This window comes from Giraffa tippelskirchi, chromosome 9, assembly GCF_054371585.1.
Source record: "Giraffa tippelskirchi isolate mGirTip1 chromosome 9, T2T-mGirTip1v1.2.pri, whole genome shotgun sequence".
Classification (NCBI taxonomy): domain Eukaryota; kingdom Metazoa; phylum Chordata; class Mammalia; order Artiodactyla; family Giraffidae; genus Giraffa; species Giraffa tippelskirchi.
Window position 1 is genome coordinate 118,300,064 of NC_137283.1, and position 5,200 is coordinate 118,305,263.

The window sequence follows — 5,200 nt, forward strand, 5'->3', positions numbered from 1 at the left end:
TAATATAGCCAGCTCCTCTCCACTTGAGGGCCCAAGCTGTCACTTTTGGACTTTTCAGACTCAGGTTAGGCACCAATCCCTGTGTCCTTTAAATATCAGGGAACATAAAGCACTTTCTCTGAACAGTTCTCATGAAGCTCCTCCATCTTCTCAAGACATGGAGAAGTATCCACTTTCTTCCTCATTGGGGAAGCATACAAACAACTCACTCTCCAAAGAAATTCCCTTATCTCTGTGCTCTTTTAGGTCCAAGATACCCAACCTGTGTAACTAGTCTGTTTTGTTAGATGTATATTGTCTCCAGTCAGAAATCTGAGATACTGAGAAAACTCACAATTAGCATGCTACCTCACTTCTAGGGTTCTGGGGGGTTTTCTTTTCTTGCTGGTGACAATATAAACCAATACATTTTAGATTTATAAGGCTCTTCATTCAGTAATTCTGCTATAAATATTACCCAAAAGGCATGAAACCACTTATGCATGTGGGCATTCACTATAGCATTCACCATCTAATGTAGTACCTAGCTGAGAAATATTAGCTAGGGCTAAAGGATAAGTAAAACTTTGTTTCTTCAGATAATAAGAATTATTATACTCACCCTACCTTATTTCAACTTTTGCACTTCAAAACTCTTGCTTTGCCCCTCTAGTCCTTACTTCCTAATCTTAAGATCATTGCTCCGGGTCTTAACTTTGTTGGAATTTTGTTACATATGAGATGATGGTTTTTTCACTTTAAATTATAATATTTTATTTTATAAAATAAAATTTTAAAAAAGGGAATTGGAGGTAGGGGGAGATAGGGGTTTTCTTACAGCTAAGATAAAGCTTTTAGTCCTATTAGAAGCCTGCTAGCCTCCTGTCTATGGGATTCTCCAGGAAAGAATACTGGAGTGGAGTGTCATGCCCTCCTCTAGGGTATTTTCCCAATCCAGGGATTGAATCCACATCTATTCCAGCTCCTGCATTGGCAGGTAGGTTCTTTTACCACTAGTGTCACCTTGGAAGCCCAGATGTATCAAGTAGATGCCTATAAATATGGATCTAGAATTTGAAAGCAAGGTTGAAGTTAGAGACTAGATTTTGGAGTAATCAAAATATAAGTTGTATTAAAATTTCTGCTGCGAAAGGTACACAAGGGAACTTTTGGGGGTGATATAAATGCTCTATTTTGTGATTATGATAGTGATTACAAGGGTATACATGTATCAAAACAGATCAAATGGTGCACTTTAAATGGGTTCATTTTATATAATCTTGAATTCCTTAAAAAAAAAAAAACTGCTAAAAATAAAAGTGAACTGCCTTGTATAAAAAAAAGATAAATTAATAAATAAATGATAATATTTTATTTTAAACAGTCACAATATCTGATACTTCAAAAAAAGATACCACTAATAAATAACAAAAGTGAAATACTTATCAAAGTTACAACAGACGTAATGTTTAGCAGAGAATCACTTCCACAGAGTAAGGCTCTAAACATACCAGACAAACCAATACTTGTTTGGAATAAGATGTACAACTCTCTTACTTTATGGGCTTACAGACAAGGCCCTGGTTCCATGTGGTCAACGTTAAAGTTGTGCTTCAGACTAAAATTTTCAGTAGTTTTGAGAGCCTACACAAGAAGTTGTGGACCACCCCCTGCAAAAAGTTACAACTTGAAAACTTCTTTCAAGCTTTACCAGTATCCAATGTGTATATTTTTAACATTTCTGAAAAGAGAACAAAATTAATAGGTGATGGTATTCACATCTGATAGTTCATGTTTCATGGCAGACAGGTCTTAATGCTCCTAGACTTTGGGGTGTACAAGGGAGGAATATTTTAAATTTATTTAAGTAGAATATGGGGAAAATTAGGATCAAATGGGCATACATTCCTTGACTCCAGTGCCATTAGCCCTGTTAACTCTATAGGGAATGGTTAAGTCATCAAAAATTAAACCAACAGTTTTTATATTAAAATGATTCTCCATACTGGTAACACTGAAGAGTCACTAAACTAAGAATTTACCTTGTAGACGTTAACACACAGAAATGAGCTGACAGAACAGTAACGATTATGAAAAATGCTACTCATCTAAAAGGATCCATGTCCACTCTTTGAGTCTACTTCATACATTCTACCCATCCACCCCGGTCCAAAAAGTTTCAGATTATTATGCCAAAGTAATCTATTCTTGAATTACTTGTGAAGATACAAACTGCTCTGCAGTGTATAAGCTACTTAGGTCCTATTCTAGGATGATGCACTTCCATTGTCCTAGATCTCAAATTTAGAAATCTGCTTAGGTTCAGTCTTTTAAAACCTTTCCAAATTAATGTAATTAGAATTTGTGATCCCTAGATTCACCTACAGTACAGGCTCTGTGACACCTCTTTTTTGAGGGGTTAAATAAAAGCCACAGGATTCTGTGTGACTAAAAACTAAATCTGAATTATTTGTGTCTGGCATTGTGTAAACATATTTTTAAGTTCATTTTGCTGGACTTCATTAACTACTTCAGGATCTGCAGGGCTCTTTTGAACCTTTGCCACTGCAAAGTTTATCCCCTGGCTCAAACCAGCTTGGGTAATGTTAGCGAGCTGGACCATAGAACTTCAAATCTTTGCAAAAGGAGAAACTGCTCTGCTGCTACAGCTCTCTGAAGGAGAAGGAGTTACATGAAGCTCTCTCTCAAGTTCAAGCATGCCAGATTCAGAGCCAGGGGTCTTTTGGGAGACAACTGAATGCACTGGTTCAACTGACAAAAACTGTGGGCCTGCTGTAGGAAAAGACACGTCTAATTGAAAAGGTCGAGAAGATATCTGTTCCATCGATTCAAACTGAGTTTCTTTGTTAGAAACTTGATTGGTCATTTGATTTCCTCACTAATCTACTGAGAAACAGATCTGGTTTCTGACAGGTGGGTCATTTTATTTTGTGCATCTTGAACAAATCTGTGGCAGTAAATATCCACAGGCTTGGCAAAGCCAGTCAATGTGTATATGTTGCCAGTAGAAGGACTAAGAAGACTCATGGCCTTTTCCAAGCCCACTTTCATGAGCAATAGTAACCTCTGAAGGAGCATGAATGCTTATATCAGTGCTGCTAATAGACTGGGATCAACTGCCTAATCAAGGTGCTGAAGCAATGATACCGCAACTAGGAAGAACATAGTCTATTGGCACTACATTCTCTGAAGAGTTAGTTAGCTGCTTGTCTTCATCAGACTTGGAATTTGTAAGGAATTCATCAGAGTGATACGAGTCATTATCTGAAGACTTTTCCCCTTCTGACACTGCCTGGGCTTTATTATCCATCACACTTGTGTTTTCCATGGTTTCAAGACTACTAACAGATTTCCAAAGATTAAGTTTTAAGTTTGGTTTTAGAAAGTTAACTTTCATTTCAGGTTTTGTGAAGTTTCCTAGCTTTTGTAGATTACCAATGTTTACATTGGATTTGGTCTGTTTCATTTTTTGATTTAGAGATGAAAATTTGCTCATTAAAAATTTTTTTCCCTGGGCCAAAGAGCCTTGGTTTTGAGATCTGATGCCAATGATGTTTTCATGAGGTTTACTGCTCTTCCTCTCAAGCTTTTTCTCTATTATAGGTATATGTAATCCCATGGCTTGCTTGGTGATCTGCAGCATCTCCTCAAACGTACTAAAGGGTATCTTTCCCATCCTCTTCTGGGTTGCACATTACAGCCTTCAGTGTGTGGAAATAGCCACTTGCTTCTTTATATCTGCAGTGCAATCGCATGCAGGAGAACTTTGGCTTTACCAAAAAGAGTGGGTTCAGGACCTATTTCTATTTTTTCCAGGTCTTCTAGACTTAGTCCTTGATACTGGTTTACTTTGTCGACTTCATCATCATAACAGGCCACACAGTAGGCAGAGTTAGAAAGCAGTAATAACACATCCACATCTCTGTGAGTAGCATCAATGAGGCTGCTCTTAAACTGTCGCTTGAGCCAAGCCATAAAAATTACATCACAACACGTAGTTTAATATGAAAAAAATTTCCACACCTACTAAGTAGTGCTACTTTATCATAGCTTCTATTTTGACACTAATATTTACATTGGTCAAACATGACCTCAGTCAAAAGCATTATGCTGCTGCTGCTGCTAAATTGCTTCAGTCGTGTCCGACTCTGTGTGACCCCATAGACGGCAGCCCACCAGGCTCCCCTGTCCCTGAGATTCTCAAGGCAAGAACATGGAGTGGGTTGCCATTTCCTTCTCCATTGCATGAAAGTGAAAAGTGAAAGTGAGGTCGCTCAGTCGTGCCTGACTCTTAGCGACTCCATGGACTGTAGCCTACCAGACTCCTGCATCCATGGGATTTTTCCAGGTAAGAGTACTGGAGTGGGGTGCCATTGCCTTCTCCAAAAGCATTATATCTAGAACGAAAAGCACTTGGCACATCACAGGCAATTGAGAAAGATGTCAGCCCTTCCCCCACCCGAATTTTTACCTAAGTATCAGTTTAGTTCAGTCGCTCAGTCATGTCCGACTCTTTGCAACCCCATGAATTGCAGCACGCCAGGCCTCTCTGTCCATCACCAACTCCCGGAGTCCACCCAAACCCATGTCCATCGAGCCGGTGATGCCATCCAACCATCTCATCCTCTGTCGTCCCCTTCTCCTCCCGCCCCCAATCCTACCCAGCATTAGGGTCTTTTCCAATGAGTCAACCCTTCGCATGAGGTGGCCAAAGTATTGGAGTTTCAGCTTCAACATCAGACCTTCCAATGAACACCCAGGATTGATCTCTTTTAGGATGGATTGATTGGATCTCCTTGCAGTCCAAGGGACTCTCAAGAGTCTTCTCCAACACCACAGTTCAAAAGCATCAATTCTTTGGCGCTCAGCTTTCTTCACTGTCCAACTCTCACAACCATACATGACTACTGGAAAAACCATAGCCTTGACTAGACGGACTTTTGTTGGCAAAGTAATGTCTCTGCTTTTAAATATGCTATCTAGGTTGGCCATAACCTTCCTTCCAAGGAGTAAGCGTCTTTTAATTTCATGGCTGCAGTCACCATCAACAGTGATTCTGGAGCCCAAAAAAATAAAGTCTGACACTGTTTCCACTGTTTCTCCATCTATTTCCCATGGAGTGATGGGACCAGATGCCATGATCTTAGTTTTCTGAACGTTGAGCTTTAAGCCAACTTTTTCACTCTCCTCCTTCACCTTC

General features: G+C 39.5%; 1 pseudogene; it reads right to left on the reverse strand.

The window, feature by feature from the left end:
* Positions 1-2,434: 2,434 nt before the first annotated feature.
* LOC145521908 (phosphatidylinositide 4-phosphatase SAC2 pseudogene) lies at positions 2,435-3,990 on the reverse strand (annotated as a pseudogene).
* Positions 3,991-5,200: the final 1,210 nt, after the last annotated feature.